Source organism: Podarcis cretensis (assembly GCF_951804945.1).
Source record: "Podarcis cretensis genome assembly, chromosome: 6".
In the NCBI taxonomy this organism is placed as follows: domain Eukaryota; kingdom Metazoa; phylum Chordata; class Lepidosauria; order Squamata; family Lacertidae; genus Podarcis; species Podarcis cretensis.
The window spans coordinates 19,883,882-19,907,539 of record NC_137175.1 but is presented as its reverse complement, the minus strand read 5'-3'; positions in this window follow the sequence as shown (position 1 = coordinate 19,907,539).

The window sequence follows — 23,658 nt, the reverse complement described above, 5'->3', positions numbered from 1 at the left end:
TGAGGCAAAGAACCAGGCATCCTTTAATGGACGGATCCTTTCGTTGCTCAGCGGGGCAAGTTGTCATTTTTTTCTCAGTTTTGGCACCATCACCCACTAGTATCTGTACAATGTGTGTGTGCGTAGGGAGGGCACAATCCGCCACACATCCCAGGATCTGCCAGTGTTTGTGCCCCACTTTTAAATTACCAAACTTAGAGGAAATTACTTCTGATGTTCAGTCTTTCACTGTATCACTCATGGGGCAGATGGAGTGCTGTATTGACTGGAACATGTGTTGTCATAAATCAGGCAGCACCTCCAGCAAAATGCATTGCAAAAGAGGCAGTTCCCATGTTCAGGGTGTACATATGTGTATACATCGCATGGTGTCAAAGTATGATTGGGCATTTGCACATACCTCAACATTGGCAAGATCCCCCTGGGCCTGCTGCAGCGGGGAGGCAGACTCAGCGAGGGGGAGCCTACAGTGGATGTATTGTCCAACAGCCCCCCTCCCTGGAAAAAAACTGGAGCTAACACTTGAAGTTACATGTGTACAGAAATGACAGACAGTTCCTCATCAGGAGATTCTGCTCAATTTTTCAATGCCAAAGCACCAAGACAAGATGTAACGTCTTTGCTTCATACCTGGTGACTTCACCCTCTTCCCTTACATGACTGTGGCTGACAAGACCCTTGTTTTTGCTCCGTACCAGGTAAAATTCACACCAGATATTCAAAGTCCATTTAAAGCACATAGCTTCCTCCAAAGAATCCTGGGAACTGTAGTTTTCTGTAAAGGGTGCTGGGCATTGTAGCTCTCTGGATCTTTTGGGGGAAGCTTTGAATGTATGGTGTGAAGGTGACCAATGAGACTAGTGGAGAAATCACAGAATCATCGAGTTGGAAGGGACCCAAAGGGTCAACCTCCTGCAATATTATCTCATGGGCTTGTTGGCCTCTGTCTGTCTTGAGAGACAATGGAAGAGTACACTATTGGGGGTGAAGTCAAACTGTTGGAAGGTTGCGGTGTCTGCTGTGGCTGTAGAGACCAATATGGGAGAGAGATGTTTTGTTGCAGCTGGAGCAGATGAAGGCATCCAGTTGTGCTGGTGCAGATGCACCATGGCGTTTCTTCTCTCTGCGCTTCTCCCAGCAGTCATTCCTCCTTTGGTCACTGCTATGGATACGTGACCTGACTGTCTCCAGGCACTGTGTTCATCTGCAAGGGATTCCCACACGGCGGGGTTGATGTTGTCAGCCTTTGTGTTTGCAGACGTGAAGAACTGGTCATCCAACAGGCCTGGTTCCTGAAGCCAGCAGGTCCTTTTGGACCCTGCAAGCTTCCATTATGTGGACTTGTCTAAGCCAGAGTAGACATCGCTAAGACAGGAGTGTGAACATGCTGAGAATGTGGACTTGGGAGAGCACCTCTTTGTTTGAGACTATGTCCTGCCATGTGATGCCCAACATCTTCCTGACATGTGTGGAAGACCTTGAGGCGTTGCTCCTGGTGGTTGGACTCACTTCCATAAAGCAGCGTGCTCAACACTCAAGCCTGGTAGCCATTCCTCTTGGTCTTGGATGTTAGCGTCACATTCTCCCATATCCTCTTGGAGAGGTGCACCATTGCTGTAGCTGCCTTGCCAGTATGCCCGAGAGTAGACAAAGGTAGATGGACTAATAGCCTGAACTAGACTTCCTAGGTTGCCTTGCTGTGCCTAAGAAAAACCACAGGAACAGGCATCTCCCCTCCCTACAAAATCCAGCCGTGAAAACAAGCACCCAAGCTGACCAGTAGCTGCTTAATGCAACATATAGCAGTGCAAGGATATAAGGAAAGCCCTCTTTCCAGTCCAGCATCCCATAGTGGCTGACTGGACATCTCCAGGACGTCCACAAGCAAGGCCTGGAGGCAAGAACCTTGCTCTTCTGTTGCCCCCAGCTCTTCTCAGAAATGGAGCTAGCTTGATAATTCAGTTGGAATGTGGTCACATTTGGACCCTAAGGGCCTGATGTATGATGGGCCTGACTCAGAGCAGGGGGCAGGGAAACTTTTTCAGCTCAAGGGCTGCCTATCCTTCAGGAGGCCACATGTCAGTGGTGAGCAGGGCCAGAGATGAAAGTGGGCGGAGCGAGGCATGCAAATGTTACCTTTGTACAGTAGGCTAGGTTCTACACATACTCACACACTGCTCTCCATCCATCGGAGCTCAAGAATGTGGCTGCATAAGGAGCTTACAGATGAGCTGAGATGTAAGAAGGGGATTTATAAGAAATGGGAAAAAGGAGAAGTCATGAAGGAACAGTATACACAAGTAGCCAACAGTTGCAGTGAGAAGCTCGGGCAGGCCAAAGCTCAGAATCAGCTCAGGCTTACAAGAGAACTGGGCCCAAACTAACAATATGAATTTCAATAGGGACAAATGTAAGGTTCTGCACTTAGGCAGGAAGAACCAGCTGCATAAAGATGGGGGACACCTGGCTTGCCAGCAGTACGTGTGAAAAGGATCTAGGGGCCTTAGTGGACCACAGGCTTAACATGAGTCAACAGTGTGATGCAGCAGAAAAAAAGAAGCTAATGCTATTCTAGGCTGCACCAACAGAAGTATTGTGTCCAGATCAAGGGAAGTAATAATACTACTCTATTCTGTCTTGGTCAGACCACACCTGGAGTCCTGTGTCCAGTTCTGGGCACCACAATTTAAGAAGGATATTGATAAGCTGGAATATGTGCAGAGGAAGGCGACCAAGATGATCAAGGGTCTGGAAACCAAGCCTTATGAGGAACAGTTGAGGGAACTGAGTATGTTTAACCTAGAAAGAGGAGACTGAAAGTAGCTATCTTCAAATACAGTGGTACCTTGGGTTAAGTACTTAATTCTTTCTGGAGGTCTGTTCTTAACCTGAAACTGTACTTAACCTGAAGCACCACTTTAGCTAATGGGGCCTCCTGCTGCTGCCGCAGTGGTACCTTGGGTTAAGTACTTAATTCTTTCTGGAGGTCTGTTCTTAACCTGAAACTGTACTTAACCTGAAGCACCACTTTAGCTAATGGGGCCTCCTGCTGCTGCCGCAGTGGTACCTTGGGTTAAGTACTTAATTCTTTCTGGAGGTCTGTTCTTAACCTGAAACTGTACTTAACCTGAAGCACCACTTTAGCTAATGGGGCCTCCTGCTGCTGCCGCACTGCCGGAGCACGATTTCTGTTCTCATCCTGAAGCAAAGTTCTTAACCCGAGGTAATATTTCTGGGTTAGCGGAGTCTGTAACCTGAAGCGTATGTTACCTGAAGTGTATGTAACCCGAGGTACCCCTGTATCTAAAGGGCTGCCCCATAGAAGATGGAGCAAGCTGGTTTTCTCCTGCTCTGGAGCGTAGGACCCAAACCAATGGCATCAAGTTGCAAGAAAGGAGATTTTGAATAAATATCAGAAAGAACTTTCTGGCAGTAAGAGCTGTTCAGCAGTGGAATGGTCTCTCTCGGGAGGTTGTGGACTCTCCTTCCTTTAAGGGTTTTTTTTAGCAAAGGTTGGAGGGCCATCTGTCACGGATGCTTTGGCTGAGATCCCTTCATTGCAGGGGGTTGGACTAGATGACCCTTGGATCTCTTCCAAGTCTTCTACAGTTCTATGATTCTATGCAGCCTCAAGGACAAGAAGTAGATACCTGTCTTTGTGAAAGTCACAAATGTCGTGACATCAGCTGTTGCAACAGCTGTAAGTAAACATCACCCCCCTGCCACCACCACAAAGAAAACAGTGAGACTTTCAATAAAAGCCAGCAAATTATGTATCATTCCAGGTCTAGCTCTCAGGGAAGAGGTTGAATTATTGGGAGTTTCTTTCTAAAGTACCACTTAAGTCAAGAAATGTCTTTGAACTGTCCATGCTGAGAAGGCATGTTGCGCCTCTTTCAGTTTTTGTTGTTTAGTCGTTTAGTCGTGTCTGACTCTTTGTGACCCCATGGACCAGAGCACGCCAGGCTTTCAGTTTAGCAATTTTAACTATTAAGAAGGGCTGGAGGGAAGTATATTACGCTTTTGCTTTTCCTCTCTCACACACGAAAACGGCCTCTTCTTACCCTAAATTAGGCCCCATGTGGATGTGCTTTCTCTCTCTGTCTCTCGTTCCGTGTGTGGGAGTTGATGGCATCAACTTTATGAAATCTCAGCACATGCCAAGAACAGCTGGAGAAGTTTAAACAAGTTCTGGGTGAGGTGAGTTTCATGGGCTGGGCAAGGACTGAAATTAGCCGTGCTATCATGGCTAGCTGCCATCCCAGGAGTATCGAACATGGCATGCCACATGCAAGGCCTGCTCAGATGGCAGGTTCCCTCCATGCAAATAAGGAAAGAAAAGTTGCGTTCTGCCACCCCCAGTGACCTGCAAATTGGGACACGACACAGCTCAGCCCACATTTCGTTAACAACCGAACGTTTTTCAAAGGCAAAGGGGTGTGCGGGTTTCTCTTGGTGTGTGTGAGAGAGATTTTGGTAAAATTAGAGGGAAATCATGAGATAGAACTTGTGGGTTTTATATGAGCTTCATTTCTACTCTCCCCTCTTAATTTGAGCACCAGAGGCAAGGATCTTCTGTGTAGCCCAACTCCAGTTGAAAGCTAAGGAACCATCACACAGGAGAGCAGATTGGTCCTTGAAGTTGCCCATCGACAGCAGCACTTTGACAGTGGAACTGAGCAGGCCGGCACAAAGATCACCTGGTTACAGTGTTCCCTCCTGTGATGCAATGTATTGCGATTTTATTTAAATTAGACTAATGATTGCACTAATTGCTTTTCCATTTGTATCTGTACCTATAAACCGGCACACACAAATCTGTGCCATGTTTTGCCCTTTTGATGCCTTTCCTCTGCTTCCAGAAATGCGTAAGTGGCTGCACTAGACAATATGCATATCCACCCCCACCCCCCATTTAGTGGTTTGACTTTTAGTGACTTGGGGGAAGGAGCTGAATTCTGGACAATAACAACTCTCCATGGCGAATTTAGGGATAAACTAGGGACAGCAAACTGTGTGCTCTGTTTGTCGAATGGCATAATGAAATGAAGCTATTTTGCACATATGGAAGAGAATTTCTGAGATGTACAGAATCCAGGAAGTTTGTTTATTATTTAAGCTATAAAATAGAGTATTGCAGTCATTGAAGCTACAGTAGATCATCACTCCTCTTCATAATGAACTCAGGTGGTGAGCACCGACAGGCCAGCAGCCCAAACTAGGCCGTGGAGAAACAAGAGATGCTCAAGGAAACCCAAAGATTTGCATAAACCAAGAAACCAGGGGGAGGGATGGAAAAGAGTATCTTGGGAAGGAGGTGGCTGGCTGGCAATCTGAAGAGGAATAGCCCTGCTAAGAGGTGAGGACACAGCGTTACAGATTCTACTTCCCCCTTACAGTGAACTCAGGTGGTTGAGTAGAAACAGGACTGGAGTCAACCAAAACATGTTCTCTGAGAACCAAGAGGGAGCTATCAGCAAACTCAGGTGAAATCCAAGGTATGCAGAAGTTTTAAAACATAAAAGAGGATCAGCACCCCCACAAACAGCTGAAAGGGAACTGAGTATGGCCAGTGACTTCCAGAAGCAGCAGAATGCCATCAGTTGACATGCCTTGATAAAGAGAGGTGCCCCTCCACACACACATTGAGAGATGGCCTGACTTTGTTTCACAGTTTGGGTAATAGCATACTAGACACGGTCAGAAAGCAGAGGCTCCAAAATTGGCTAGGGACATGAGTTCTTTTGGAAAGTGGAGGGGAAATGAATTATAAGTGGCTTTTGAGAGAGTTTCCAAGAGAGCGAGGAAGGTCCCACCCACACTGTACGTCGAAAATACTCTTATCCCACTTTAAAAGTCATGGCTTTCTCCAAAGAATTCTGGGAACTGTGGTTGGTTAAGGGTGCTAACCCGCACTGACCAGCACCCTAACAAACTATGGTTCCCAGGATTCTCCATGAATATTAAAGTGGTATAAGAGTGCTTTAAATGTATGGGTGTGAATGTGGCTGAAGAAGTTGCCCACACACATACCCCATTTTCTGAAGGAAGAGGACCAAAGTGGACCAAAGCACTACCCATCACCCATCCAAATGGCCTAATTCCAAGTCCCATTGCTACTTTGGTTGCTCACACGCACCCCTTTGTGGGCTCGGTAAAGGAGGCAGGAGAGCTGATGACACCAAGCAGTCAAGAAAGGATTTGATATCCCGCTTTATCACTACCCAAAGGAGTCTCAAAGCGGCTAACATTCTCCTTTCCCTTCCTCCCCCACAACAAACACTCTGTGAGGTGAGTGGGGCTGAGAGACTTCAGAGAAGTGTGACTGGCCCAAGGTCACCCAGCAGCTGCATGTGGAGGAGCGGAGACGCGAACCCGGTTCCCCAGATTACGAGTCTACCGCTCTTAACCACTACACCACACTGGGTCTCTACACAAGCCACCCATTTCCAACCCCTAGGGTTGCATCCAATGTCCTGCTCAGAGTAGACCTATTGAAATTTATGGACCCGATTAACGTAGGTCCATTAATTTCAATGGGTCTATACTCTGTCTGACTGAGGAATGGTTACATGAGGTCAGCATTGCTATAGGGGGTGTTTTCAGGGCCAATGGATCCACCATCATGTGTGTGGGCCACTGAAGCACCTTGAGGCAGGGATTTACCATTTTATCTTCTATTACACTGCAGGCCTCGCTAGTGCTGCAATAATAATAAGGTTCCCCCCGCTTTGCATTTTATCTCACCTTTCTTCCATCATGTTCTCGGTGGACACCCACTCTGGTGAATTAATAATAATAATAATAAGTTTATGAATTGGGCAGAGAGCAGTATACCAATGCTACCAGTGCATTGCTAGAAGCACAAGGGAGGCTGAAGGCTGGATCTGCATAGAAGTGGGAAGGAAAGACAGTGAAGCTGACAAATCAGGTATAGGTCAGTTTTCCTAAGTTTTCAGTTGTTGCACAGAATGAAGAAACAGAACACAATCTAAATCTCTCTCTCTCTCTCTCTCTCTTCCCCATAAGTTTCTATTAGTTCTGCAGGATTCCTGCCATGTTTTTCCAAATCGGAACTGCATAGTAGCTTTGGGGAGAGGGATACAGACCAGGAAAACGGTATAGGCAAAAAGGGTAAAACACCATCTCTCCCCTATTTTCCAAGCATATGTGTCCTGCTGCTGATTAGCTTTTTGTTGTTTTTTTTAAATGGAGATCCTGACCATGGGTCTATCACATCCTCTCAGGTACACAGGAGAAGCAATGTTTGCTGGTGTTCTCCCTTAAAGGCATAGGAGCCCTGCTTGATGTTTCATGCAGGCATTCACCCCCTCTTTAGCCTGGGTGGGGAAATGCGTTTAATCCTAATTTTTACACAAGTACGGTAAATCTCGATTGCTGCTTAGGCAAAATTGTTCTGGCTTCAGTTAAGGACATCTGTGAAGCAATGCAGCTGGTTAATATTGGGATTAGCTAAATTTCCACCCAAGCATTTGCGGCATTTAAATTGACATAGGGGAGGCTTTTTCCTTAGCCAAGGAAAAATAAATGTTAATGATGGTTTTAAATGCTACCATAAACACCCCACCTGAAGCCAGGCCTGAAGGGAGGATATGTTCTCATATGGCAATGTAGACCTAAGCGAAACCCTAGAGCCTAGAATTTAAGATTTCATGTTTTCCAGGTCTAATCACCAGCTTCTCCATGGCTATTTGCCAACTCGTCTTTTGTAAAGCAAAACATTTCATTTGCTACACACACACACACACACACACACACACACACACGTGTACATATCTCTGCCAACAATATTTTCTTCTCTCTCTCTCTTGAAGTTTATTGGGTCTTTTTGGGAAAGTCAATCTGGGTGGCTTTGCATGTGCTCTTACTTCCCCTAGAGTAGCAGTTTTGGATAAGTTTAGGGAAGTTTTTAATATTTAATGCTGTATTGTTTTTAACACTTTATTGGGAGCCGCCCAGAGTGGCTGGGGAAACTCAGCCAGATGGACGGGGTATAAATAATAAATTATTATTATTAGTAGTAGCAGTAGTAGTAGTAGTATGGAAGTGAGAGTTGGACCATAAAGAAAGCTGATCGCCAAAGAATTGATGCTTTTGAATTATGGTGCTGGAGGAGACTCTTGAGAGTCCTATGGACTGCAAGAAGATCAAACCTCTCCATTCTGAAGGAAATCAGCTCTGAGTGCTCACTGGAAGGACAGATCCTGAAGCTGAGGCTCCAATACTTTGGCTACCTCATGAGAAACGAAGACTCCCTGGAAAAGACCCTGATGTTGGGAAAGATTGAGGGCACAAGGAGAAGGGGACGGCAGAGGACGAGATGGTTGGACAGTATTCTCGAAGCTACCAGCATGAGTTTGACCAAACTGCAGGAGGCCTGGAGTGCCTGGCGTGCTCTGGTCCATGGGGTCACAAAGAAGAAGAAGAAGAAGAAGAAGAAGAAGAAGAAGAAGAAGAAGAAGAAGAAGAAGAAGAAGAAGAAGAAGAGTTTGGATTTGATATCCCGCTTTATCACTACCCTAAGGAGTCTCAAAGTGGCAAACATTCTCCTTTCCCTTCCTCCTCCACAACAAACACTCTGTGAGGTGAGTGGAGCTGAGAGACTTCTGAGAAGTGTGACAAAGAGTCAGACACGACTAAATGACTAAACAACAACAAACTATTTTGCACTTGGTAAAAGAAATATTTGATCGGGCATGAAAAGTATGGATGCAAGAGGAGCTCACTCAGGGATTCTCTTCTGATGGTTCCACCATCCACCTGTCAGCTACCTGACATCACCCCACCCTGACTCAACTGTTTCACTGCATGCATTTGGTGCCAAATCTCACTTGTGGTGGTTCCTTTGCAGGCACAGTTTGCATTTTGATCTGTTTACATGCAAGCTGTGCTGCTGGGTTGCATCCCTTCCGGAGCTCCCATTCATCTATCCCTTGCCTGATATCATGTGATGATGTCAGGTGTCCCAACTGTTCCTTTGCAAGCATGGTTGGCAATCCAGCACCATTTAAATGGGGTAGTAAAGGTAAAGGTACCCCTGCCCGTACGGGCCAGTCTTGACAGACTCTGGGGTTGTGCGCCCATCTCACTTAAGAGGCCAGGGGCCAGCGCTGTCCGGAGACACTTCCGGGTCACGTGGCCAGCGTGACATCGCTGCTCTGGCGAGCCAGAGCCGCACACGGAAACGCCGTTTACCTTCCCGCTGGTAAGCGGTCCCTATTTATCTACTTGCACCCGGAGGTGCTTTCGAACTGCTAGGTTGGCAGGCGCTGGGACCGAGCAGCGGGAGCGCACCCCGCCGCAGGGATTCGAACCGCCGACCTTTCGATCGGCAAGCCCTAGGCGCTGAGGCTTTAACCCACAGCGCCACCTGCGTCCCTATTTAAATGGGGTACCAGAGGGGTACCAGAGGTCATATCTTCTCAGGAGCTCCCAAATATGGGATGCTGCCTTATACTGAATTAGACTTTCGGTCCATCTAGCACAGCCTTGTCTTTTCTGAATAACAGCAATTCTCCAAGGTTTCTGGCAGGGGTCTTACCCAGTCCTACTTAGAGACTGAATCTGGGACCTTCTGCATGTAACTCAGATGCCCTACCGATGACAGATGCTAATTTTGTGGATGCTGAAACCACGCAGGAAGGATCAGACATTGCAAAATTAGTATGCAGTCTCCAGACTGGCTTTGATAGCTTGGGAATGTCTGCCGCGCATATTTAAACCTGTGTCAGTGGCTGCTCTCAAACAAGAAACACAGGTAATAGAGTTCCGTGGATCTCAGAGGGGAAGGATCCCAAAGGATTTTTTTAAAGCAGAAGTTAAACAGTTTTCAAACTACCCCCAGGATGGCTTGAATACGTGCGAGTTTAAAGTCAAGGTGAAAGCAGCCCTTGTTCTAGAGCCTGTCCCCTCTTGCAGTTCTGGAGCGCAGTTTGCCAGTTCTGGTACGGCTGCCAATATCTGAAAACAATGAAGACTCCAGTGTCTTTAATAGCTGTGAGTCAAAGCGCTGGTATTTATTATTTTAATTTGCCTGAAGGAAAATTTAATTATACAGACTGGCATGCAGTGCTAAAATGTCCATGGCAAGATAAACGCACCCATCCAGGCCAAACCATAGCTGTCAACCTTCCCATTTTTTTGCAGGAAATTCCCTTATTCCAGCGACGTTTCCTGCTGCTTCCCACTGCTATCCCGGATTGTTAGATATCCCGTAGACTGTCCCCAGGACAGGTGAGGCTGCTGGTCCCTTATTTTCAAGGTTGTTGATCCCTTATTTTGAAATCTGAAAGTTGACAGCTATGGGCCAAACCTCCCCCCCCCCCGGGAATAATGGCAGGGCCCTCTTAGTCCTGTGACCCACACCCGTTTCTCAACTTGCTCCAATCGATCAGGGCTCCAGGTCTGCCACATGGCTAACGCCTGGGGCGATCAGGGAGTGAATAAGGAGGAGGAGTAGCAGCAGCAGCGGCTGCCTTGTCTCTTCCCACATCAGGAGATTTTAAGGTGTGTGTTCTCCACATTTCAGCCTAGCAAATCTAAACACTTGCTGGTGTAGAAAGATTGTAAAAACTCTTCAACAGGTCCTAAGAAAACACAGTCATTGTGAGGATTAGATGGCTGTAAAGGGGGATTAGAGAAATGCATGGAGTGTAGCAAATAGTCATTATAGTTACATGCAACCTCCTGGTTTGGAGGCATTATGCCGCTGAATACTCGCTGCTGGCGAGCAAAACAACAGGACAGAGCTAATACCTCAGGTGCTTGGAGGCTTCTCAGAGGCATCTGGTTCTCGGTAACAGGAAACAGGATGCCGGACAACCTGTTTGTTTGGCATTCATCCTGATCGGCTTGCACATGAGCACATCTAAAGCACATGACTCCCCCTCCCCGAATCCTGAGAACTGTAGCTCACCATCCACAAAACTATATTTCCCAGAACCCTGGGAAAACTACAGCTCCCAAAATTCTTTAGGGGAAGTCATGTGCTTTAAATGCTCCCATGGCATGCAGCAGATGCCTGGTCCTTATTGAGCATTCCTTTTGATTCATGCGAGGTGAGGTATTGAGCAAAGGTTACCCTACATTTCCCCCATTGCTTTCCTAAACAGCTTTGGGTCTCTGTACCTGAAGGAGCATCTCCACCCCCATTGTTCAGCCCGGACACCGAGGTCCAGTGCCGAGGGCCTTCTGGCGGTTCCCTCATTGCGAGAGTTGAGGTTACAGGGAACCAGACAGAGGGCCTTCTCGGTAGTGGCACCCGCCCTGTAGAACGCTCTCACAGCAGATGTCAAACGGCTATGTTGTTTTTAAAAGACATCAGGGAAGTTTTTAGTGTTTGATGTTGTATTGCATTTTTACTATATTTTGTTGGAAGCTGCCAAAGAGTGACTGGGACAGCCCAGTCAGATCGGCAGCATATGAAGAAGAAGAAGAAGGAAGGAAAAGAGGAGGAGGAGGAGGAAGTCTGGGTGTGTTGCACAACAACCCCAAGACAACCCAAATGTGCCAGTATGTGACTGAATCCCACCTAAAAATAGTGTTCTGGAAGTTCCAGGAAGTTTATACAGGAGGAAACTGAACCTTGCTCCTTCTCCATTTATACAAATGCAGTGTGGCTATATTAATGGTTCAGGATACATGACACAAGCAGGTATCCTGTACCTTACGGACAAACTAATTTGCCAACGCACATTTTATGGCCCCTGGTTAGATTGGAGCCATCTACGGAAATTTCATTTTGCTGGTTTAAATTTGTCTGCACTCAACATCCAAGCAAAGCTTCAGGGTTTGGTTGGTGTCCAACAGCCACTTATCCCCACGGCAGAGGGCTTAGTTCATGAACCAGACCCTAGAGGATTCTCACAGTCCTAATTGTTTGTTGTCCTAATTAAAAACAAAACACTAATAAAGCACCATAAAAGACAGAGGTGCTTTGAAAACGAGACAAGGCACGTTCCCTGCCCCAAAGAACCCAGCAGCTGAATAGGCCCAAGCATTGAGGTGCCAAGATGAGATAGCAGGCCGCAGCCGAGGAGAAAATGGAAAGGTGTGGCGCTCTTATATAGTTATTTCCTTCGCTTTTATCGTACTTAAATGCCGTCGGGAAACATCGCTTGGAAAGATCTTGGACAGGGTGGGTAGTAACAAAAAGAGGGAGATCTAGTGATGGCTTGAACACAAGGTTCATGGTGTTCCATACCTTGGAAGGTCAGGTCTCAGCTCTGCAATAGAAGGAAGCATAATAAAAGAAACAAGCGCTTCTGACCATCTGCAGTGGATTTTGAAGTTTAAACCTGAAGTTTGCACTTGCCTACCCTCCAACATTTCTCCAATGAAAATAGGGACACCCTTAACAACAACAACAACAACAACAACAACAACCAACGAACCACTAACTGGGTTGTCCCAGCCACTCTGGGAGGCTTTCAACATATATAAAATTATAATAAAATATTAATCATTTAAAAAACTTCCCTATACAGGGCTGCCTTCAGGTGTCTTCTAAAGGTTGCATAGTGACATATCTCCCTGGCTCGGGGGTCACATAAAATGTATTATGACTCTGTACACTTTTGATAGAATATGTTCTGGTGAAGTGGGATATGAGAGAAGTTAATGCATGCTAAGCGAAGATACAAGGGACGCAGGTGGCGCTGTGGGTTAAAGCCTCAGCACCTAGGACTTGCCGATCGAAAGGTCAGCGGTTCGAATCCCTGCGGCGGGGTGCGCTCCCGCTGCTCGGTCCCAGCGCCTGCCAACCTAGCAGTTCGAAAGCACCTCCGGGTGCAAGTAGATAAATAGGGACCGCTTACCAGCGGGAAGGTAAACGGCGTTTCCGTGTGCGGCTCTGGCTCGCCAGAGCAGCAATGTCACGCTGGCCACGTGACCCGGAAGTGTCTCCGGACAGCGCTGGCCCCTGGCCTCTTAAGTGAGATGGGCGCACAACCCCAGAGTCTGTCAAGACTGGCCTGTACGGGCAGGGGTACCTTTACCTTTTTAAGCGAAGATACAGCACTAAGTTGATTCCCCCAAAACCCACCTTCCCATTCTGAAGAACAAGACTTCAGAATGTGCCATTAATCTGTTGCAGAAAATTATCTTGGACTTTAAATTAGGAAGCCGCCTTACCCTGAGTCAGATCATTGATCCATCTACCTCAATATTGTCTACACTGACTGGCAGCAGCTCTGCAGAGCTTTCTGTTCCACGCTGTAAATGTGACACACAGTACTCTGGCTATGTATGCACTATTCCTTTAAATCACATTTGAAGCACTTCCTTTCCCTCACAGAATTCTGAGCACTGTATTTCACCTCTCTGAGCAATCCTTAGCAAACTACAGCACCCAGAATTCTTTGAGGGAAAGAACGTGCTTCAAATGTGCTTTAAAGGTATTGAGCACACACAACCACTGCTTCTGTTCTGCTGCAATTCGCCTTCTGCCAATGTCTCACTATCCATCACTCCACCCCATTCATTTCAGTGCAAAAGAAATACAGGACAAATGAGGACGGGGGAAAGAATCAATTATGTCTTGTGTGCAGATTAAAACAACAACGCCAGCTTATACTGATTGCATTTCCTGGGCTGATTTCCATTCCAGACATGAGACAGATAAGTGGACACCTGCAATTTCTACTCCTATTTCCCTGTTCCCTTATACAGCGGAACCTCGGGTTGAGAACGTAATCCGTGCGGGAGGCACGTTCGCAACCCGCAGCGGTCGCAACCCACAGTGCCGCATCTGTGCACACACAGGTTGTGATTCGGCTCTTCTGCGCATGCGCAAAGCACAGTTTAGTGCATCTGCACATGCACGAGTGCCAAAACCTAGAAGTAACCCGTTCCAGTACTTCTGGGTTCAGTGCGGTGCACAACCCGAAATACGTAACCTGAAGCTTCTGTAACCCAAGGTACCACTGTATCCCTATTTTAAACTTTCAACTTCCTACTAAATAGATGGATTTTGTCAGGCGACTGATTTGTAAATCTGGGGACTGTCCCCGGGAAACGGGGACGTCTGGTAACCTTAGGCAAACGTCATATTATATTTTAAAATGATTTCTTTTCCAAGCATTCGGCAAGAGGGGGAAAGGGAGCCCTCTGTGCGATGCTGAAATGGACGGCTGTCTCTGGGTCTTTTGAAGTAAGTGGAATAATAGTGAATAGTAAGAATCTGTGGTAAGGCAGTAAAATTCCAGTTCGTCCTATCTTGATGATCTGGTTAGTGCCAGGGCATTAGGGAGCTGTATTCAGCCTGAGGACAGACTCGCCCAGAAAGCCCCAGCACCAAACACACCCTTGTGTACGCCCAGCAGCATCCCTGACAACACCTCTTTCAAAACAAAACAAGAGACCAGTCATCCCTTCGGTCCCTTTGTGTTCTTGTACACGTGACAGAGTGCCTGGTCAAAGCCAGGAGTTCCTGGATCTCTCAGCTGGAGGAAATGTAATTCCCCTCAATCAAACAGCATTCAAAGAAATGATGGGACATTGATTTAGAGCAGGTAAAAAGGTAAAGGTAAAGGACCCCTGGACGGTTAAGTCCAGTCAAGGGCAACTATGGGGTTGCATCTCTCATCTTGCTTTCAGTCTGAGAGAGCCGGCATTTGTCCACAGACAGCTTTCTGGGAGACGTGGCCAGCATGACTAAATTGCTTCTGGTGCAACGGGACACCATGATGGAAGCCAGAGTGCATGGAAACGCCATTTACCTTTCTATCGCAGCCATACCTATTTATCTACTTGCACTGGCGTGCTTTCGAACTGCTAGGTTGGCAAGAGCGGGGACAGAGCAATGGGAGCTCACCCCATCATGGGGATTCAAACTGCTGACCTTCTGATTGGCAAGCCCAAGAGGCTCAGTGGTTTAGACCACAGCTCCACCCGCACCCATAGTCGCCTTTGACTGAACTGTCCAGGGGTCCTTTACCTTACCTTTGATTTAGAGCAGCTTCAAGGCACACACACAAACACCCAGAAAGAGAGAGAGAGAGAGAGAGAGAGAGAGAGAGAGAGAGAGAGAGAGAGAGAGAGAGAGGCCACCTCTGAAGAAATTGTTTAATGAGCATTTGTCGTGATATTTTTCCAGGGAGGTTAGATAGCATTGCATCAGGCTATCCCACACTTTTCAGCGCGTTTCCCCCGCACTTTCCCTATCACAAAACATCCTATCATTTGGAGAAACGGGCTTGTTGCACAACAAGCGTTCCAAATAGCTTCGGTTGTGCAACCCGAACTTGTCGGTATGAGACAGAATCCCAGCGGAAAACAGCGACAGGCTGGGAGCTCCCAGACACTCAGAAATTCTCAGAGCTTTATCTCCAGGCTAGAATGAGCCGACACCGTGCTTAATGTAGGACTTCTATTTTGTCTGTAGGTCACAGATCCTGGAAGAGATCCTGTGAGCTACCCATCCCAGTCCACCACCAGCTAATGCAAGGTCTGTGGCCATGTACACACCATACATTCGAAGGACTTTGCTTCTTCCTGGGACTCCTGGGAACTGGAGTTTACCCCTCGAGAAAAAGTCGTGCTTTATTCATAACACAACAGTTAGAATTTTTTTGTAGTCTGGAACACTTTTAATCCAAGGATGCCAAGACCTTTGCTGTCCACCTGTTCCATCAGGCTGCAGAGATGAGAAGTGAAGAGAACCAAGACTGTTCCATGGATTCTGCTGAAGGACAATTTATTAGCAATCTGTATGGCAATTTATTGTCGATTTGGTGTTCAAGCTTGCAAGTTTTACACAGTATTACACCCCCCCCCCCCGTTTAATCTGGATTTATTGTTTTGTGGAAAATCCAGTGATACCAGAAACGGTGAATCTAGATTCAAGCAGGGTGGCCAAGGTGGGGAGGAGAGAAGATGAGATGGCAATTGGATTAGGATGACATCATGTGACGCCGTGCAAAGCCGGCATGCACAAGCAGCTCGCAACAGGTGTTTGAGCTTGCTTTTCTCTCTCTCTTTCCTCCCCGCCCCCATTTGCTTTTATGTCTTTTAGACTGCAAGCCTGAGAGTAGGGACTCTCTTGTCTTTAAAAAAAGACAATTATATGTAAGCCACCCTAGATGCCCTTTTGACTGTGAAGAGGAGGACAAAAAGGCTTTAAAACCAACCAACCCAAACATTATCTGATGGCTCCAGCACTTCTCACCTCTCATGGAGCCACCTTTTTGGGGGGTTTCACAATCCTTACCTATTTTACATCTCCAGTCTCTCCCATTAGCTGCTGCTCATAATCTCTTTGAGTAGCTTCCTTCTCTCCCTGCCCCCACCCTGCGTTTTTATTTCCCTTTCTGTCTTCCTGGTGGATGTCATGCTATTCCCAGTGACTGGACCATCTCTGCCCTGGTAGGCAGCTGCTCACTCCCCCCCCCCCCCATAGTATGGCCGGCCCAACTCAGGTCCAAACTAGGTGTGACATTACACATGTCCTTAGCCCTTTCATGATTGTGTTCCATGTTGTGTGGCAAGGGTGGATTGGATCAGGACTGTGGTATGACGGGAGGGGGCTTTAACCCTTTCCCAGCAGTGCCGAGCTCAATGGACCAATGGTCTGTCTCAGTATGAGGCTGTCTCCAATGTTCCTAACCAGCATGGAGAGAAAACTGGATCCTGACTATAGCATGTGGGGAGGAAAGATTTTACTATTTCCTTTTTCCACAGTCCCAATCCAAATTGGCTCTTGATCCAGTTTGCTTCCCCCTCCCAGGCTGCTATTTATCCTAAAAACTCACACACGTCAAGTAAGGGTTAATGATGCCAGCCCGCCCATGAGGCAAGGTGAGGCAGCTGCCTCAGGTGGCACCTCCCAAGGGGCGGCAGCCCTGTTCTGCCGCCCAGCTTTGTCTCTGTTCTCCCCCACCTCTAGGGTTAGAGAAGGTTTGGTGACAAAGCTCTGTGAATGCCTCCCGCTCCTACTTTCTCTCCAAGTCAGCTGCAGGGGAGGCATTCGACCTCCCAGCTTTGAAAGCAGGCCAGTTCGGGGGCAGAATCCCACCCCCTGTGAGATGGCAGGGCTTTGCATCAGCTTCTCCCTTCAGGAGAAACCAGTGCAAAGCCCCACTACAACACTAGGTTGGGGGTGGGGTCTGGAAATGACCCCTCCCCAGCTGGTGGGGAGACACCACAAGGCCTTCTTGAAGCGGCAGCAGTGGAGTGTTTTGCCTCAGGCACCGAAATGCCTTGAGCCGCCCCTGCAGTTGACGCCGTGTTGAGTTCCACAATCAACCTGAATCTTCATTGCAGCATGTTGTTCCGTCCTTATCTTCCTTACAGTTTGGAGATTTGTCAGGCACTGATTAGCAGGATCTCATTTACTACTACTTCTTCTTCTTCCTCTTTCCACTGGCTCTGTCTCCAGCTCAGGCCCTCCCTTCCCGCTGATGGAATGATAGTCACCACGATGCTCCCACTCAAATAGCTGCCCTTATCACATTCTTTCTAAAAAATCTCCCTCTCTTTGGAAGATTACCAATGGGTGCATGTATAAAGAAGAGATCCGTGTGCTCTTCAGTTTGATGAATATCTTCTTTTCTGTTCCTTTTTTTTTTTTTTTTGCAACTTATCCAAGAATGTAGCAGTTGTGGGATATTCTTGCAGAAAATGTAAGTCGATGCAGAAAGATCCAGGAGGCTGTAACGTAAGGATGCTTTCTCAGCATGCTCAGGCTGGAAAGAGTCAACATGATAGATTCCCCCACCCTGAGAATTTAAGATGTGGTGATAGACGGATTATTGGAGAAGCTGAGTCTGTTCCAAAACCAATTATTCGTTCAGCTTCATGTCTATGGAGAAAGCTTTGCATCAGCACAGAACCCATGTGGCTGCAGTGGTTAGAGTGTTAGACTAGGACCTGGGAGACCAGGGTTCAAATCCCCACTCAGCCATGAAGCTGGAGCCAGTCACTTGCTGTTAGCCTAACCAACCTCACAGGGTTGTTGTGAGGATAAAATGGGGAGGAGAAGAACTATGTATGTCTCCTTGAGCTCCCTGGAGGAAGGTCAGGATCTAAATGTAATAAATAAACAAATCATTGCTGATTTCCAAATGTTAATAATAATAATAATAATAATATTTATTTATACCCCGCCCTCCCCAGCCAAGGCTGGGCTCAGGGCGGCTAACAAGCAATAATAAAAACAAGTTGAATGAATACAACTTAAAAACAAAATTAAAACACAACATTAAAATATTGAAATATTGAGGGGGAGGGAATCAAATTGGCTCCAAGCCAAAGGCCAGGCGGAACAACTCTGTCTTACAGGCCCTGCGGAAAGAAATCAGATCCTGCAGGGCCCTGGTCTCATGAGGCAGAGCATTCCACCAGGCCGGAGCCAGAGTTGAAAAGGCCCTGGCTCTGGTTGAAGCTAATCTAACTTCCTTAGGCCCCGGGACCACTAGGGTGTTGCTATTTATGGACCTTGAGGCTCTCCGTGGGGCATACCGGGAGAGGCGCTCCCGTAGGTACAAGGGTCCTAGGCCATGAAGGGCTTTAAAGGTCAAAAACCAGCACCTTAAATCTGACCCTGTACTCCACCGGGAGCCTGTGCAGCTTGAAAAGCACTGGGTGAATACGCTCCCATGGCAGAGACCTCGTGAGGAGCCTCGCTGCAGCATTCTGTACCTGCTGGAGTTTCTGGGACAGCTTCAAGGGCAGCCCTGCGTAGAGCGAATTACAGTAGTCAAGTCTGGAGGTGATCGTCGCATGGATCACTGTGGCCAGGTTGGGGCGGGAAAGGTAAAGGGTAAATGTTGTCAGATACTTTCTTGCAGCACCAGCTCCAGGATGTTTGTAGCCCTGTAGCAGTAGAGTCTGGGAGCCCCATTATCCTGGAAGAGGTGGGGGGCATGAAACCATGTCCTCTCTCTGAACGTTTTCAGTGCCCCAGGTAGGGAAGGAGGAAAAATTTGATCCATTCATATTTAAAGGTTAAGCTTGCCCAATCCACACTTTTCCAAAACAATATGAGAAGTGAAGCACAACTATTCTTCAAAATTCATACTAGTCTGAATTTTGCAGTGCAATTCATCAGTCGAGTAACGCGTACAAAAAAAGCAGATACTGGTGTAAAGTGTGTACATTAACGAGAATAGCATATAAAGTGCATTGTTTTAGGAAAAGTTGATGTGCAAAAATGAGCGCACTAGGCAAAATTGCACCATAGGTGTATTAGCGGGAGAAGTTCACGTTAAATGCTGTTGAATTTTAGTGAGGATTTGGGGTTTGTGAATCACAAACTGGTGTGAAAATACGGAGGTCTTAATTGAAGGCTGGACAGATGGGAAACTAAGAGAAACTGAAATGGGCAGATTGCCCATCTTTAGGCCCATGCAAAGCCAGTGGGGTACAATGGCCAGAGAATTGGGAAGTGTGGGGGCTAGCCTCTTCTTTTGTCATTTGCCCAACATAAATCCCCCTTAAAGATATGGATGCTTCTGTAGCCAGCAACAACTTGAGGAAGGGCTGTGGCTCTGTGGGGCTGTGGCTCAGCATGCAGAGGGTCCCAGGTGCAACCTCTGAAATCTCCAATTAGGACTGGGAGTGACCTCTCTCTGAAACCATGGAGAGCCACTGCCAATCAGTGTAGACAATACTGAGCTAGATGGACCGGTGGTCTGACATGGTACAAGGCAGCTTCCTATGTCTCCAACTTGAGAGAGAAGAAGTACCCCTCCTCCAGTGCCAAGGCCTCCATCCAAATAATTGTTAGCTGGCATCTGTCTATCTTGGGAGACAATGGAAGAGTGCACCATTGGGGATAAAGTCAACCCCCTGCAATGTCATTTCATAGGCTTGTTGACATCCATCTGTCTCGAGAGACAATGGAAGAGTGCGCCATTGGGGCTGAAGTCAAACAACTGAACAGTTACAGCGCCTGCTTTGGCTGTAGAGACCAATATGGGAGAGACATGTTTTGTTGCAGCTGGGGCAGATGAAGGGATCTGGTTTTGCTGTTACAGATGCACCATGGTGCTTCTTCTCTCTGAGCTCCTCCCAGCAGTCATTCCTCCTCTGGTCACTGCTGGGGATACATGACTTGACTGATTGTCTCCAGGCACTGCAGTCATCTGCAAGGGATTCCCACAAGGCGGGGTTGATATTGCCACCCTTCATGTCGTGTTTGCCGACATCTTTGTAATACAGAGTTAGTCTGCCAATGAGCCTGGTAGCTGAAGCCAGCTTCCCGTTGAACACTTCCTCGGGGATGCTGCCATATTATATTCTGTGGACATGGCTAAGCCAGCGTAGACAGCCTGGATATGTGGGCTTAGGAGAGGACATCTTTGTTTGAGACCCTGTCTTGCATTGTGATGTCCAAATAATGGCCTACTCGTTTTTATCAAAAGAAAATGACATTGCAATAGATATGTGTGAGCCTTCCACATTAGGTCTAGTTTGCCCTATGGACTGGAAGGACCCGTGGTTCAAATCCTGGGAAGCCATGTCCCAGGCCCTCTTTCTCAGCCTGACCTACCCCATATTACCACCTTCTCTAGTTTATTACGATCTCCTATTCACGCTTGTGTCCTTCCGTGGGTTGGGAAGTGTGTACAGTGCTTTAATTCTTCGCACCTTTCTGCACCAGATGCCAATCAAACAACACTTGGTCTGAAACCAGTCACTAATTTGAATGTAATTGATACTTACCATCGGCCAAAAAAACCCCAAAACATCTTTACGAGCCTTGGCACAGACACGAAGTTGGAAGAGGATAGGCTGACTTCAGCAGAAAATTAGATCAAGCCCATAAAGTGCAATAAAGCAGAAGCATTTGCTGGTGGCAAGAGCAGGTGCAGCTCAACAGGTATCACTGGAGGAGAAATGCTTGCATGTCAGCCCTGTTCTTGTTCTGCTAGGAAAGAAGTTTTTGGAGCTCTAACAGCTGAGAAGTAATGCTGGCCACCCAGTCCTCCTTGCCTGCCCCTTGTCCAGGCTGTGAATTTCTAGCTGACCCAATGTATGAAGAATTCTCAGGTCTTTGATGAGCCACATCAGAGTGTGAGTCAGAGCTGTCCTGCCCCATCTTCTCCCGACACCCCAGTGATGACGCTGTATCTCCCACACAGGCTTCTGAAGGTCCACAGATGACTCTTCCTGTCTGGGATTAGACCTTGCTGACGTTTCAGGATTCGCAAATTGTCTGGGGGTGTGAGAGAGGTGATGTCTCCTTCCAGAGGACAGATCGTGGCTTGCAATGGCTAGGCCAACCTGTCATCCCTCCTGGACAGTTACAGAATGACAGGGCTGGTTGTCTGGAGCCATTCATAGGAATGCTGCTCCTTTCATCAGTGACTATCAGCTTCCCTTTTAGCGTCCTAATTTCTACCCATTCCCTGTCCCACGGAGGACCTTACGGTCTTCAAACAAAAACATCTTGGAGGTCCCGGGCCACAGAGAGGTTAGGCTGGGCTCAACCAGAGCCAGGGCTTTTTCGGCTGTGGCTCCAATCTGGTGGAATGCCCTGTCACAAGAGACTAGGGCCCTGCGGGACTTGACATCTTTCTGCAGGCCCTGCAAGGTTCCACCAGGCCTTTGGCCAGGGCACAGCCTGACCCCTTCCTTTGGCAATCCTCACAGAACTCTAGTAAAGGTAAAGGTAAAGGTACCCCTGCCCGTACGGGCCAGTCTTGACAGACTCTGGGGTTGTGCGCCCATCTCACTTAAGAGGCCAGGGGCCAGCGCTGTCCGGAGACACTTCCGGGTCACGTGGCCAGCGTGACATCGCTGCTCTGGCGAGCCAGAGCCGCACACGGAAACGCCGTTTACCTTCCCGCTGGTAAGCAGTCCCTATTTATCTACTTGCACCCGGAGGTGCTTTCGAACTGCTAGGTTGGCAGGCGCTGGGACCGAGCAGCGGGAGCGCACCCCGCCGCAGGGATTCGAACCGCCGACCTTTCGATCGGCAAGCCCTAGGCGCTGAGGCTTTAACCCACAGCGCCACCTGCGTCCAGAAGAACTCTAGAACTCTAGCCCGTTGCCATTAATCTGACAGAACTCTAGAACTCTAGCCCGTTGCAGAACTCTAGCCCGTTGCCATTAATCTGATTTGAACTGATTTTATAATGAAATGATTTTAGAATGTTGTATCATTTTACTGTTGTTAGCCGCTCTGAGCCTGGCTTTGGCAGGGGAGGGCGGGATAGAAATAAAATATTATTATTATTATTATTATTATTATTATTATTATTATTATCATCATCATCATCATCATCATCAGGATCCCTGGCAGTGTACTGTACATGCCATACACATAAGGCATATGAGTCTTCCCAAATATTCCTTGGAACTGTCACTTGTTAAGAGTGCTGGGAATTTTAGCTCTGTAAGGGGTAAACCACAGATCTCACCATGTGGGGGGAGGGCAATGTGCTTTAAATGTCCAGTGTGTACAGAGCCGCAGTGTGGATCAAAACCCATAGCATGTTTGCATGACTTCTTTAAAAAATGCAAATGCAACTGAAGATGACAGAACATGCGGAACTATCCGGTTTAACGTACAGAACAAGAGAGAAAGAAGAACACGTATTTAAAGAGGAGAGGAAGCCTTTTGTTGAGTCTATGGAAAGTAACTGTACACAGTTGAAAAAGCTGGCAGCAGTAAGATAAATTCAGCAGTTTTATTAATATTAGAGTGTTTTAAGATTGGAAAACTGACTATAATGGTTCTTGCAAAACATGCAGGTATAGTAGATAAATAAAATGAACCATGGAAAGGGAAGGAGGAAAGTCGTCGATTATATGGTATTATGTAAAATGTTTATTTTGAAATATTAAACTGAAAATTTAATAAAAAATATTTTTTAAAAATTAAAAAAGTAGCATGGCATGTTGACTTAGTGAGCTAGTCCAACATTAGGTCTATCACATGGGCTTCATTCATTTAGTTTACTTTTACTCCACTTTCCCCTTGAAAACAAAACCCAAAGCAGCTAAAACCACCATCCAAAATCATTCCAAAAGACATAGCTGGAAAAAAACAGTTGCTGGGAGAGGAGGAGGAGGAGGAGGAAGAGGAGGAGGAGGAGGAGGAAGAAGAAGAAGAAGAAGAAGAAGAAGAAGAAGAAGAAGAAGAAGAGGAGGAGGAGGAGGAGGAGGAAGAAGATTTCTACTCCCCCCCATCTGGCTGTGTTGCCCCAGCCACTCTGAGCGGCTTTGAACACATAAAAACAAAATAAAACATCAAACATTGGAAACTTCTTGATACAGGGCTGCTTTCAGATGTCTTCTAAAAGTTATATAGTTATTTATCCCCTTGATATCTGATGGGAGGGTGTTCCACTGGCCCTCTAACATCATGTCTTTATTTTATTTATTTTATAAAATAAAATGGCCACCCTTCATCCGTATATCTCAGGGCAGTTCACAGCATAAAAATACAAGATAGAACTACAAAATGCAAAATAAAAACAACAAGAAGAGCAAAGCAAACCAGTAACGCCCTCTCCCCCCCCCCCACATTTAAAAAGATATAGGATGTCAGTCAGCCAAAGGCCTGGTTGAGGAACCCAAAGATATATAAGGAAGGTGTCAGGAGATCATCCCCATCCCACAAATGGGGAGCCACTGCAGAAAAGTCCATACTCATGTTGCCACCTTCTGGATCTACTGGACCTCATACTCTCC